The following is a 15,180-nucleotide window of genomic DNA, read 5'->3' on the forward strand; positions in this document are numbered from 1 at the left end:
CTCCCACCAGCAACACTGCCAGGCTTCTGGAACCCCATGGAGACTAATATACATCCCTTAGAAATGCCAGCCAAGGCCAGGATGTGGGGAGGCTTGATTTGGCCCTCTGTAAATTTGTTAAAGATAACATCAGCTCTCTCCTTCCTAGCACAGGTGGTGCCACAAGATCCAATGGAAAGTTTGATGTCAAGTAGGTGCACGTGAACCCTTCTATCTCACTACACTGCCCTTCTGCCAGTCCTCTTGCACTATAAAATCTATAGACTAAAGTCCAGACTTTATGGAGAATAATTGCACAGCTGGATTGTCACCCACCAGATCTTCCTTGTCAATAAGTTACCCTGAAAGTAACTCTGTTAAAACTGTATGGAGTGGCCTGCTTTGTTTTTCAGTCTCAGAGTGCCTTCTTGATTTGGGGGATACTTTCTAGTCCCTCCACCACCTTCTAACAGTCGTATATCTGATAGAAGAATTGTATCTAGAATATATAAAGAATTTTCCAAATGCAATAATGAGAAAAACCAACCAAATAAAATTAGGCAAAAGATCTAGACTCTTCACTAAAGAAGATGAAAAAAATGAAAAAAATGCTCAACATCATTATTCATTAGGGAAATGTAAATTAAAACTGCACTGTGATACCCCTAGACACCTATTAGATTAAAAAGTGTGGGTGAGGATGTGGAAGAAATGGATCTGTAGTAAACTGCTAGCAGCAATAAAAAATAGCCTCCTTGGAAACACATTGGCAGTCTTCTTTAGAAGATAAACCTATGCCTTGTATGCAATGTAGCTATTGCACTCCTTGGTATTTAACCAAGAGAAATGAAAGCATAATTGCATATAATGATGTGTACAATAATGCTCACAGCACCTTTATTTTGCAATAGCCCCAAACTAGAAATAACCTTAGTGTCCATCTTCAGGTGATTGGATACACAAACTGTGGTATATCCATACAATGGAATACTACTCGGCAATAAAAAGAAATGAAGTATTACATCCAGTAACCTGGCTGTATCATATCTCAATACAATTATGCTGAGTGCAAATAGCCAGATAAAAGAGTACTGCTCTGTGATTCAGTTTACATACAATTTGAGAAAATGCCAACTAATGTAGCGTCAGAAAGCTGATGCAGGAGAAATTGAAGGAGGGATTACAGAAGGGTGTAAAGAAACTTTTGGAAGATGTGCATATATTCATTATCTTGATTGTAGTGACTGTTTCAAGGGGGTCAAAACTTACCAAATTCTATGCTTTAAGTGTGTGCAGTTTGTTCATTATACCTTAATAAAGCCATTTGGAAAAAAAAAAAAGTCTGGGGGGAATTATCTGTGTCGACATGGAATGATGTCCATGATAAGCAAAAACAGAAGTTCCAGAACATTACGTTTAGTTTGACCTCAGATTTTAAGAGAACTAATGATTAAGAAAAAGTAATAAAATCCCTACCTCTGTGTACTTTTGCGTGTATGTATTGAAGGTCTGGTAGTTTACACAATAGACTGTTGCAGTGGTTAGCCCCAGGGAAAGAGATGTGGCACAGGACAGAGAGGTAATATATACATACTTAACACTGACCTGTTACCACTTTTCATATTTTAAATTCCAACTAATTGCATATTAATAAAGGGTGCCCTTTCCCCGGGGAGGCTTATTTCTAGAAACTGGAACTTCTAAGTTCACTGTCATTTGGCTGGCCGTCGATTTTACGACTCAGGTGGTCACAGAGGTGTAGTTGAAGACCAGCAGGCAGAGGACCTCCCCCTCACCACCTAAGGAGGCGCCCCCCCTCAACCCGGGACCTCGGAGCAGGTGTGCACGCATGCGCGTGGACTTCCCGCAGAAGGGGCGGAAGGCCGCATGCCAGGTGGGGCCGGGCCGGGGCGGGGCGGAGGGGAGGCCGGGCCGAGGGACGCCCGCTGCCGCAGGGGTCTGGGTGTGTGTCCCCGCGCCTTCAGCTCCGGGGCAGCCACTGGGGCACCGTCGGGGTGGGCGGGTACTGCTGAGCAGCCCGGCCCGCGGAGGCAGGGACGCGCGCGCGGAATCCCCCGCGGTTACAGGTTTGAAGGTAGCAGGTCCTTGTGGGGGACGTGGTGGTCTTCGAGGGCTGCACCTCTGCAGACTGAGGGAGCCCCGGGCCGGAGCCTGGGTGCCGGCTCAGGCGGGTGGCCATGTGGGGAGGAGAGGCGCCGGTGGTCACTGCGCCTACTCAGGGCACGAGGACGTGGCCTCCCCGCCCTGAGGAGCGACCCCGTCCCAGACCCCCGGCATTTGATTTCCCGGGCGAGGCGGGGGGGAGAGGGGGGAGGGAGGGTTGTCGTCTGGCCGGTTACTGCCTCGCGTGGTTCACTTCTCACCGTGTGCGTTTTTCCCCAGGGGCCTGCGCGGGACCCGCATTCCCGAATTCAGTCATTTTCTTCGTCTTTGGAGGGTAAGTTTGCGAGGATTGTCTTCGTCCTGACGCGGCCCTCAAACGCGCTCTCGGGGATATTTTGAATAAGGGGAGTTGGGGAAAATGAGCAGTGGCCACTGATAGACGTGGTCACTTTTGCACGACGGCTGGGAGGGTTTTAGGTAACAGGAGGGTAGCGGGCGAGAGTTTATGTCTGCTACAAAGAAATGGCCAAGAGAGAGGTAGACTCCAACCTTTCCCGTGGCTTGGGAGAGCCAGCCCTCAAAGGTGGACTGGTTTTGCCTTGTCACCTGTGCCCAGAAACTTCCCAAAATGTGAAGCTGAATGAATTGATTATGTTCTCAGAAAAATGTTGCGAAATACTTTCTTGAATCCCTTGTATTGATTGTTAGATCCCTTCATGTGCCCAACCCTAGGATGGGACCCTCCCCAGTTCCGAAGGCTGCCCTGTAGAGGACCTGGCTTGGTGTCCTCACTGCCTTTTCTTTTTCAGAGTCTGGCTGGCGAGATGGGGGTGGGAGAAGGAGCGGAGGGGGGGACAGGAGAGGGAAAAGCTGCCTAACAGCCTCCCATCACTAATTCAGGGATTCTCACAGATTGCCTGGTTCAGATTCTCTGGAACCCTCTCCTTGCCTATCACAAGGTGTTTTGAATCTATATACATTTTGAAAACTTCAGTTTCCCTATGAGTCATTAAAAGGAAATATGCCCATTTTAAAATTCAAAGTTTTCTTTTTATTTTTTTAAATGAGTATATCTTAATACCACAGAAAGACTTAGGAGACCGTATAGAAAATTGCTACAACAGTGGTGAAATGTGAGAACACCAAAATGCTGGAAATCAGTGCTTTAGGAAAGATTAATTTGACATAATACTTACTCTATTTGTCTTGTTGAACCCTTGGTGATACTGTAATTTGACTTCTGTATTTTTAAAAATTGCAGTTTTTAGATTTAGAAGGCAACTAAGGTCATGTGGGCTGCAAAGAATTAAATGTTTTTTTCCCAACATCTCTAAAAAAATTATCTTTTGTTCTGTGCTTGGGTGATATTTATTGGGAGGAAGTGTTGGCCCTTAGCATAATTGGCTCTTTTATTAGAAAGCTATGTGTTTGAAAGCTGTATTTTGAAGCAGATCTCCAGCTCTCCTGTCCAGGCCACACCTTCCGATTCGTGGTAGCAGCAATAAGATTTCATTTGGTAGTTATTTCTGTTCATTTTCATCTTGGTGCTTCCAACAAATTTGTCTAGCCTTTTAGGTAGTTTTGAATCTTTATTCTGTTGTCTGTAATATTTACACAACATTTCTAGCATTGTGACGATTGAAAACTTGAAACTTTTCAGAGTACTTCCTTTGTTTTAATTTAACCAATCTGGAAGAATCTGGTGATGCTGCAAAAGATAGCTGTTTCCACTACTGGTACCAGGTTGGCTTTAGATGTTCAGTCTTTCATTTAATCTGTCTTTGAAAATGTTCTTCTCAAGAATACTGTTGGAGGTTTCTTAAATACTCAGAGGATCCAATTCACATGGTCACCTGTTCCACCAAATTAGTAAACATAACAAAAAAGGAAACTGGGTTAGGGTGGTTAGTGAAGCCACTTTGTTACATTCTTTCCCAAATGCTCAAAGGTGGACTAGTTTTGCACTGAAGATCAGTGCCAGGCTTTCCTTTTTTTGTAAGTTTGGCTTATCACTTGATGGGGTCCCGTATTCTGGTTTTATGTTCTCCTGTCACTCAGAATTCCGGATAGTGACTCTGAAACAGCAATCAGGTTTCTTCAGTACCCAGGGAAATGGTTCATTTGATCCTGAAGGCTCCAGTGACTTGATCTGAGATAGGTACTTGCTTGCCATCTTCTTAGGGGTCTAGTGATTCACTGTTTATGTACCCTTACTAGATTGCTGCTCTATTCTCCAGCATACAGGAAGGCCTGCAGACACAGAGTTAGCTGTCTCGATAACTCAGCTGTCTCGATATGATTTCTGCAGTAAATAAAACTGTGTGTGACATCTGATGAGGGGAATACAAGTCACTTGACTTGTTCCTTCCCTTATTTGTGATGTTCCTTTGAAAATGTGCCAGTAGCTCCTTTCTGTCTACGTCTGGAGTGGAATATAAAGTGGGAGAACCAACCCTGACGTTACCTTGTAAATAGTGGGTTGGATAGTAGTGGAACATCAGGTAGTGGAGGGGGAAATTAAATTGTGGATGTTGAGCTCAAATACATTCTCCCTATCTGTTCTCCAAAGCTCTATGTTAGAAGCAGGTTTCAGAGAGAAATTGAGACCTGGCAAGTAGTACACAGCAGTTAAAAGAAGTTTTTAGTGGATTAATGGGTTGTCTCCTTCCCCTCCTCTGTACCGTTGAATTTGGCTTATGCAGGTAGTAGAATGCATTTATTTATTTACTTTGACTTTACAACATTTATTCATGATGCCAAGGCAGTGAGTTTTATCCTGGTGTAGACCCATTACTATTTTCTTCCATGTCCATAGACTGCTCACAACTCTGGCAAGTTACTTTGCCTAAAATTGGTCAGACCTCAAAGACAGTATGAATGAATCAATTGAGTATGAATGAATCAGTTATATCTGTCAATATAAGTGAAAAACTTAAAAAAATCTACAATTAATAGATTAGTCAAACAATATTCAATAAAATTTATGTGTATTTTTATTTAATTATTATAACTAGTGGCATTATGTGCTCCTAAGAACTGGAACTGAAAGATTTACACAGCCTACAAATAAGTATAATCTTGGGCTACTTAAACTTTTTGTAATATCTCTCCATACATGTTCATTAAAATAGAAATTTTCAGAGCCTTTTGACTGATCCACAGCTTTCTTAGTAGATCTTCTACCCTGATTCCTGGCAGGGGTTTACATATTCCCACTAGCCGGGCTAGTTGTTTTTATGGACCGGCTTTTTCCCCCCAAGTAGAAAACAGTTGTTTTCGAATCAGTAATTTCCTAACAAAATCCTTCAACATAATGCAATGATAGGTAAATATCCTAAGCATAAAAGTTACTGGATTTTTACTTATACACATTCTGATGAATGTGTTTTTGTGGTATTTTACCAAGCTAGGAAATGAAATCCAATGGATGTTGGTGAGTACCCCATGGCAGCAGGTCGTTCGTTCAGAGTGAACTATAACTTGGAAGCCTTCGTTAGGTAAGAAAGTTGACAGTTTGAAAAAGCAATCGTCAGTTTTTTTAAATGATCGTGTATGTTTAGGTTGGAGTTTTTATATAAAGGTTTTCAAGCTAGTAAAGATCAATTTGCCTTGCATTCTAAAATATATTTAACTCATGCTCATTGCTACTGACTTACATAAAATTCATGATTTGTGGATGAGTCTTAGACTCTGAAAATGAATGTACACAAAGAAAAAAAATTAAAATGTTATTTTTAATGGGATGACTGGTATTCATTTAATGTCTGTTGTTTATGGTGATTCTCAGTGAATTGGCAATTTAATATTTTACTGAATAAACAAAACAATCCGTCCATGTTACACAAAGTCACTTTAATGTACAGCACAGTCCTTTTGTTTACAACTCAAGGTAGTTTGCTAACCTGACACTTGGTTGAAATCTTATTTTACTTTTGGCTGTGATGCCTTTCCAGTGAAGGATTATATTAGGGATAACTCTTTTTGTGGTCATTTAGTGAAATTTTAACATTCCATTCTCTAAGTTTACCAAATGAAACATGTACAAGCAAAATGTCCATAAATGTGCTCCATATCAGAATTTAGGATCCATTGTTCATTCTTTTACCTTACCTGGGCCAACATATTTCAATTTAGGGAATTAAAATTGAGTAGGGCAGCCCTTTCAAAATAAGCATATTTTGAAAAAAGAGCCAAAATAAGAATATTTTGAATATACTTTGAATTATTGGTGTCACCAGTTTGATATATTCTATATAACTGGTTAAGTCATACTAAATGTATGTGATAGCTCTTTTGCCTAATGCTTGAGATACAGCTTTGCATCTATTTTTGTTTTCCATTTTAGTTTTCCAAACCCTAAAGATGACCCTTCATTTTGTTCAGCAACTTTATAGGTCAGCCATGCTTTGGGATCCAACTCTGTTATGGCTAAGAAGTGTTTCACATCAGACAGAGATATATACATTTCTAACATTCAAGGATGAAAAGTGGGTTAAGTAGTCAACCAAAGTTAAATAAAGTGGAGAACCACTTTTTCCATTATTTTGTCTCTCAAATAATTGAATACTTAAAACACTTTGGATTCTTATGTAGAATATATGTACAAGATAACCCTATATACAGGTTCCAGATACTATATATCTGGACCTGAAATTTGTTGTAACTTAGTTGTGTCTCACGCTGGCTCCTACGTGGAGATTCATCTTGCCTTTTTGTTGGGGAAGAATGCTCATCCCTTTGCTGTTTTACATTTGCTCCTGAGGGTCAGGTGTGTTGCTGTGTCCTGGGTTTCACCTGAAAATTGTGCTTCAAATTAAGTAATGAAATTAGTTCAGGGAAATGCATTAGATAATTTAAGACAACAAGAATGACTGCAACATTTATTAAGCCTTTACTATTTGTTCTGGTACTTAAGTACTTTAATCCTCACAACTGCCTTATGAGATTAGGTACTGCTGTTTTCCCTGCTTTTCAGATGAGGAGGCTGAGGCTTAATTTATTCAAAAAGGGATCACATGGTTAGTAAATGGCTGAGCTGGGGCTTTTCCAGGCCTCTGCTTTTGATAACGTTTTACTATCTTTCAGGACCCCAGGAGTTGTTAGCACAATTGCATTGTGATGCTTTCTTCTCTGTAGGAGATAGAATACAGTAACTGACCAGGAATAAACCTGCGAGACACACTGCTTCTGTGGACGTTCCCTTTTGGAAGCCTCCCCAACCATTCCCTCCCATACATGAACTCAATCACATGTCATTGCTTTATTCTTCCAGTGCAACTTGTCCCCATGTCAGGGATGGCATTTATCATGGTATTTCACCATTTGTCCGTAGCCCTTGGAGAGCAAGCTCCCTATTACCTCTGTATCCCTAGCACGTGGCACTTCCTATCAATGCAATGCAGTGGAAGATTACTATTAAAATTTGTGTAACTGTTTTTCATTTTCTAATGTTACTCTGTGCAATTAGAGTACATCTGTCTGATGGATAGGTGGAAAATATGATCACAAAATCTTTAAATGTTTACAGAATGAAGAGGAACAATTTATCTGTGGTGAATAAAATTGTCCAGTCTTCACCAGCCGTGAACCAACCAAAAGTTGGGTTCTACTCTTCTCTCAACCACACCCATATGCACACTGTCCTTATAGACTGGGGGAGTTTGCCTCACTATGTAGCATTACGCATTTTTCAGTATCTTCCTTTAATCGGGCCCGGGCGTCTTCGGTATGTAGGAAATGGAATGAAGTTTTTCATACTCCTGACCTTTGGAGAAAGTTTGAATTTGAACTGAACCAATCAGTGACTTCGTATTTTAAGTCCACCCATCCCGATCTCATTCAGCAGATCAGTAAAAGGCATGCTATCCATCTCCAGTATGTCAGCTTTAAGGTAAGAAAAATAAGCATTAAAGAGAAACTAGTTACGTTTCATTAATGTCATTTTTTCTGTGTCTAGATCCTTATGTGGAAGCAGTCAGTGAATTTCACAGAATTTTTACTCCAAGCTCTGTCCTGCTCTTCTGTAATTATTTGCATAGATTGAGGTGTAGAACTTGAGCTGTAACTTAAACCTCAGTTTCCTTCATTTGGATGGTATTACTAAAATTCAGGTCATTGTAAAGGATTTGAAAGTCTGGAGCACTTAGAAGTTTACTTTGTCATCAGTTCTATTTCTCACTTTTTGTCTGAGACCTTTTGTATAAAGAAGAAATACTAATTTGTTTGTAGCTTGACAGGATACATACAATTTTGCAATTGAATTCTGTTACATAGTTATAGTTCCAATAAATTTCTGATAACTCACCTTCAGGAAATAAAAATTTAAAATTGTTTGTATAGGTGGATAGTAGTACTGAATCAGCGGAAGCTGCCTGCGATATACTTTCTCAGCTGGCAAATTGTTCTATCCAGACCTTGGGCTTGATTTCAATGGCCAAGCCAAGTTTTATGGATGTGTCAAAGGTAAAGATACCAGGCTTTTTTGTGAGAGACACAAAAATTCTCAAATATTTCAATCTAGGCCAAAAGGATTTTTTTCCTAAAAACATACCACGTCCTCCTTATGTTCAAAGAATTACTTAAAGCAGTTTTCTACTGACTAACGCTTACTTTTGCTGAAATAGTTTATGCATGGTTTCATCCTTTGGATATATTTTGTAATTTTAATCATTGTTTCTACGGGAGCTATCATTAATATAAAATTTAGATGTTATACTTAGGATTTTCAAGTGCCAGTTAGTTTCTTTGAATATAGAGTGTATGGCCAACAGTGGATGTTTTTCTTGTCATTCTGTATCCTCTCCATTGGAGGTTAGAACAATATAGTACTAAGTGAACTATACCAGTTAGGATGATGTTGGATTCTGTAAAATAGGAACTCCGAAACAATAGAAGCTTAAACAGCACGGCTGGAGTTTCTTTCTCTTACATTAAAGAAATCCATGCATGAACACAGCTGGTATGAAGTTGTTAGGACCCCGAGCTCCTTCCAGGCATCCCATGTTCTTGTAGGCATTTCAGATGGCTTTCTGAGCTCCAGCCATCACGTCCTGTTCTAGGCAGGAGGGCGGAGGAAATGGGGAAAGAAGGGTATGCCCCCTGCTTTTCAAGGAACGCTAGCCATGAGTACCACATAATGTTTCTGTTGCAGTCTCATTGGCCAGCACTTAACTGTGTGGCCGGAACCAGGTTTCTGGGAGATGAAGGTAAAACGTTTTTTAGCGGACTGGTAATGTGCCCAGCTCAAAATTGAGACCCAATTACCAAAGAAAGAAAGGATGAATGGGTGTTAGGAAGCCACCAGCCGTCCCTGCCGCATAAACTAACTGTCTTCACTCAGGCTTCAGCTTGGATTCCATCTCCTCGGGCAGGCTTCCTAGACCACTTTGGCTAAAGCAGTGGCCCTTCTTCCAGTTAACACTCTGCGGTGCGAGTACGTATTTTCTTTACATCATTCATGAGTACTTGAAATTACCGTCATTATTTAACATGTCTGTTCTCATCCCCTAGAACAAAACACACACTCTTTGAAGGCAGTGGATTCTGTTTTGCTTATTTACCATTAGAAACCCGGAGTTAGAGTGTAGTGCCTGATATATAATAAGCACTAAGTTATGGTTGTCAGTAAAACTGGCTGATGAAAACCTTCCTGTGGAAGAGGGTAGAGGAATAGTAGCATCTTCTCTCTCATAAACTGGGTCATGGCTCTCAAGCATTTCACTAGGCTGTTTATCTCTTCAAGAGATAGTCAGGGGAAAATGGGTCATTTGGGGATTAGAGTAATATGAACAATCAGATGAAAACTTACTACGTCTCAGTAGTTATTTCCTTGTGTATGAATGATGGAGTCAGCTTAACCCGAAATTCTTAGAGTCTCTGCTGCCTCAAATGCTGCACAGCAGCTTCAGTTCTGGGCTAGCTGGTGTAATCACCAGCGCGAGGCGACGGTGATTAGCAGACTCCCTTCCTTGCAAACTCTGCCTTTACAGTAAAATGAGTCGAGTGGCTTCTGGCAAAGTCATGCATCTCTCTGAGTGTCAAGTTTTTTCACTTGTCAACTGAGGAAAGATAGGATAAAAGTGCAGTATTTTGCTAGGCGTAAAGAGTGCTAAAGGAGTATGTGGATGGATACCATCATGAGGCAGGTCCTCTAATGCTGGAATACAGCCTTCAAGACTAAGCGTCCGGTGAGAGTTGATTAAAGGGAAAAATAAACCTTATATTTCTTAAGGAAAAAGTGATGTATTTCTCTAATAATTTTTGGCACAATAAAATTCAGTAAAGAGATCTAGCCATCCACCATTTAAAAATTTGTATTAATTAAATTACAATTAATATAAACCATCATGTTTTTTAAAAAATGAACTGAGAGTTATAACCAATTTGGTTATTGTCATAGGAATAAAAGAACCTTTAGTAGAATCCAAATTGACTTTGAAAAAGGAAAAATGATCATGCCTGGATTTGGTTTTCAGATTTTCTATCTGTCAAAAAATAGTGGATCTGAAAACTTGTGAAATTATACCCATTTTGGAGTCAAACTATAAATAAGCTTTTGTTTGTCAATCTTCAAAACATAGAAAGTTTTTAAAATGTATCTTTATTGGGACACCTGGGTGACTCAGTCGGTTAAGCATATGCCTTCGGCTCAAGTCGTGATTTCAGGGTCCTGGCATCGAGCCCCATTTCGGGCTCCCTGCTCAGTGGGGATTCTGCTTCTCCCTTTCTGCTCCTTCCCCCTGCTCATGCTCTCTCTCTCCCTTTCTCTCTCTCAAATAAATAAAAATCTTAAAAATTAGGGGCGCCTGGGTGGCTCAGTTGGTTAAGCATCTGCCTTCCACTCAGGTCATGATCCCATGGTCCTGGGATCAAGCCCCACGTCAGGCTCCCTGCTCAGCAGGGAGCCCTGCTTCTCCTTCTCCCTCTGCTGCTCCCCCGGCTTGTGCTCTGTCTCTAAAAATCTTAAAAGAAAAAAAAAAGATCTTAAAAATTAAAAAAAAATCTTAAAAAAATCTTATGTTTATTTAGATAACTTACTAGCAAAAAGCATATCACTGAAGAATAAGATCGTTTATTTATTCATCAACAAATATTTATTGATCTCCTACAGTGTGCCAGATATTATTTTAGCTGCTGGAAATATAGGGGTGAATAAAACATGAAAATTTTGTTTGTTCTATGGCAGGGGTTGAAAGGGTCAGACGGTAAGTATGGGCTTCACAGACTGTAATACTGGAGCTCCTCCACTCCAGTCTCATAGTGTGAAAGCAGACATAGTGTGTAAATGAAGGAGCATGACTGCATGCCAGTCAGACTTTGTGGACACTGTAAGTTTCTTGTAATTTTCACATGTCACAAAATATTATTCTGGACAAAATGTTTTTCAACTGTTTACAAATATGAAAACCATTTTTGACTCAAGAGCTAGACAGTAACAGACTAGGCTGGATTTGGCCCACAGGTCATAATTTGCCAACCCCTATTCTAGGAAATAAATACAATTATATCCTTTTAATATTGAAAATCAAATCCTTAGGATTGAAATAATTGGAAGGTGTGTTATGAAATCTTTGAGAAGTGTTTTTGACTGGCTAATGGTGTCATGAAAAATGCTAATACGTTGACTGCTTTTATTATGTTATTGTTAGTATCTGTGGATATAGTTTCAGTGAACTATTTGATTGAAGCTGTAGATTTTTAAATAACATTTTCATAATTCTTTTCTTATTGCCGTGCAAGTCCCATTTTGTGTCAGCACTTAACAGTTGTCTTTGTCAACTCAAAATCATTATCATCGATCAAAATTGAAGACACACCAGGGGATGATCCTTCATTGAAAATTCTAGTGGCCAACAACAGTGGTACTCTAAGACTCCTAAAAATGAGTAGCTGTCCTCATGTTTCCTCTGATGGTAGGTTATATCTTTTTAAGCTTGGATGATGTTTTTTATATACTAACAGTATAATAGTATATATTATATGTATTACATATAATATATATTATACTGTTAGTATAGTATATAATATATATTATAGTATATAGTATATATGTATATATACTGTACTATATATATTATACTTTATGTGCATATTGAAAACTACATGCTTATGAAACGTAATTGAAAAAAGTAATCTTTTTTCGAAAAGAAGTCTTAATCCATAAGGTAGACATAGTTTAAATTGCTTCTAAAAGTATTTTCGTCATATGTATGTTTTATTATACATGTTTTTTATTACATATTTATAGATATATGTGTAATATATATGTATATCTATCTATCTATATATATCTTGACATCATGAGAGAGAGAGAGCCAAAGAGAGATCTAGTGGGGGGAGGGAGGGCAGAAGGAGAGGGAGAGAGAATCCTCAAGCAGACTCCCTGCTGAGCACAGAGCCCAATGCGGGGCTCCATCCCAGGACCCTGAGATCATTACCTGAGCCTGAATCAAGACGCGGCCACTTAACGGACCAAGTCGACCAGCACCTCGTTTGATGTCTATTTTAGCAAATAATGAATAACTGATGTCAAATTTAAGTTTATAAGATGTTATATTAGTATCAGTGTGATTCTTGGTTCTTAAGGATTTTCCCCCATTTCCTGCAGGAATCCTTTGTGTAGCTGATCGCTGTCAAGGGCTTAAAGAACTGGCGTTGAACTATTACATCCTAAGTGATGAACTTCTCCTAGCACTTTCAAGTGAAACTCATGTTAACCTAGAGCATCTTCGAATTGATGCTGTGAGTGAAAATCCTGGACAAATTGAGTTTCATTCTATTAAAAAACAAAGTTGGGATGCACTTATTAAACACTCCCCTGGAGTGGATGTTTTTATGTATTTCTTTTTATATGAAGAAGAATTTGAGGCATTCTTCAAAGAAGAAACCCCTGTTACCTTTATTTTGGTCGCTCAGTAAGCAAAGCAGTTCTAGGACGAATAGGCCTTAACTGTCCATGACTAATTGAGTTAGTGGTATATGCTCATGGTCTTCAGACTCTTGATACTGAACTTATTTGTATTGCTGAACACTGTAAAAACTTAACAGCCTTGGGCCTCAGTGGATGTGAAGTTAGCTGCAGTACATTCGTCGAATTTGTAAGACTGTGTGGGAAAAGACTAACCCAGCTCTCTGTAATGGAAGACGTTTTGATCCCTGATGATGAGTATAGCCTAAATTAAGTTCACACTGAAGGCTCCAAACACCTGGGAAGAATATGGTTCCCTGATGTCCTACCTGTCTGGTAATTGGCTACCAAAGATTCTTAATTTTTTTTTTAAACCATTAAGATTAGCTTCTTCCTTTCTATGCAAATATAAATTTTAAGATACATTGCTAACTATTTTAGGTAAAATATCTTATCATTTGCAAACTGTCTTAATGGATTGCAGCAGAAACATGTGAAAAATTATGAGAAATGTTTAGCCAGAAATTTCCATAAATAGGACATAGACCCTGTATTGTGGATTAGGTAGGTGGTAGGCTAAAAACTACACGTGGTTTGTAGATGAGTTCCTCAGACTTTGTTGAAGGCACATTTTAGCTTGCTAAATAAATTTATAATATTGAGCTTTGGATCCCTAAATTATGACATATATAACTTTATACTGCTTTAATTGCTTCTCTTTCATCTTGGTATGAATATATTTTACAAGATATGTAGTTTTAAAATCTAAGTAAAATAAAAATATAGACACAGAGGCTGACTTAATTGTACTTAATTTTTAGCACTATATAAGATCGTATTATAACTCAAACAATTTCTAATTTCTAACACACTTTGAATTGTACTTTATTACATTAACTCAGGAGAAGATGGGCATGAGATTAAAATTAATACTGATCATTTTGTAAAGATACCGTGATTATTAATTGGTTAAATATGCTACTGAGATCGCTTCTCGGCCTTTTGGCTAAGATTAAGTGAAAAACGTACATTTTGCGGAGTGTCTTTGGGAGGGAATCTGCATGTACTGACCTACTACTCTGTCTGGAACCGTGCTAGAGATCCTTTGCAGAAGGGATCTTATAATTTAATTAGTAACCCAGCTAAAACTCTTTAGTAGTTATGGATTGCCGTTAGGGTAAAGATATATCCTTAAAATGATCTACAAGACCCTATATGGTCTGTCATCTCCCTGCTTCTTTGCCCTCATTGCTCACGGAGCTTCCCCTTGCTTTTCTGCTCCATTCTCTTGAAGGTCCTTAAGACTGCCATGGGCCCTGTAGTCAGAGTGCATGAGGATATAGTCTCTTTCTACTTACGTCGCTCTCTTTGCTCCCTCAGATCTTTCCTTTAGATGTCATTTCCTCAGGAGAGCCTCTGACTCTCAGTACTCTGTGACTTCCATTTGTGGCACTTACCACCATTGTAATTTGCCATTTCCTTGTATGGTTATTCTCTGCTAATTCTACTGCACTGTGAGCTTTATCAGTGCAAGAACACTGTCAGGTTTTGCTCACTGTTGTATCCCTAGCATCTACCATAATATTTAGCAAATAGTAGACACTCAGTAAATTTTACTTAGGTACTTTCATTTCCAGAGTTGTTCCCTTATGTCTTTCTCCAACATCTTCATTTTCTTTCTAAGAAAGCAATTAAACTTAAAAAAATATGTTTATTTTCCAGCTTTGCACATTTTTTAATTAGGAAAAATTTTAAATATTCTTACTTGTTAAATTAGAATTAGCATACCTTGTGGTTTGTAAGTGGTAATTTTTAAAAAGAGCATATTTTATGTCTCTTTATTTTTAGAGAGTTACTTGTGCAACCATTCTCCACACTGTACCACGTCCTTTCTCACGGTGAGCTCTGTAAGAACGGGCATCTTCCCTCCTTCACCTTTGTGTTTGAGACTCTCAGATTGCTGTGTGGCACATTCGTATACCCTCAATAAATGTGAGTGGAGCTGAAATACTGTTTAAAGAATCAGATTCTTAAAGACAGTTGTTACTATTGCAGATCATGTGATTTGTACCTTAAGATTTCGGGAGAGTACAGAAGCAACATATTGTAGGGCACTCAAGGTCTGGTTAGGATAACAGGACAGACATAAAGGAAATGGCAAACCTGAGTTG

At 39.2% G+C, this 15,180-nt stretch overlaps 1 pseudogene; it reads left to right on the forward strand.

Annotated features, from left to right (window-relative positions):
• The first annotated feature begins 1,958 nt into the window (after nt 1-1,958).
• LOC113929541 lies at nt 1,959-13,616 on the forward strand (annotated as a pseudogene).
• Nucleotides 13,617-15,180: the final 1,564 nt, after the last annotated feature.

This window comes from Zalophus californianus, chromosome 5 (genome assembly GCF_009762305.2).
Source record: "Zalophus californianus isolate mZalCal1 chromosome 5, mZalCal1.pri.v2, whole genome shotgun sequence".
In the NCBI taxonomy this organism is placed as follows: Eukaryota; Metazoa; Chordata; class Mammalia; order Carnivora; family Otariidae; genus Zalophus; species Zalophus californianus.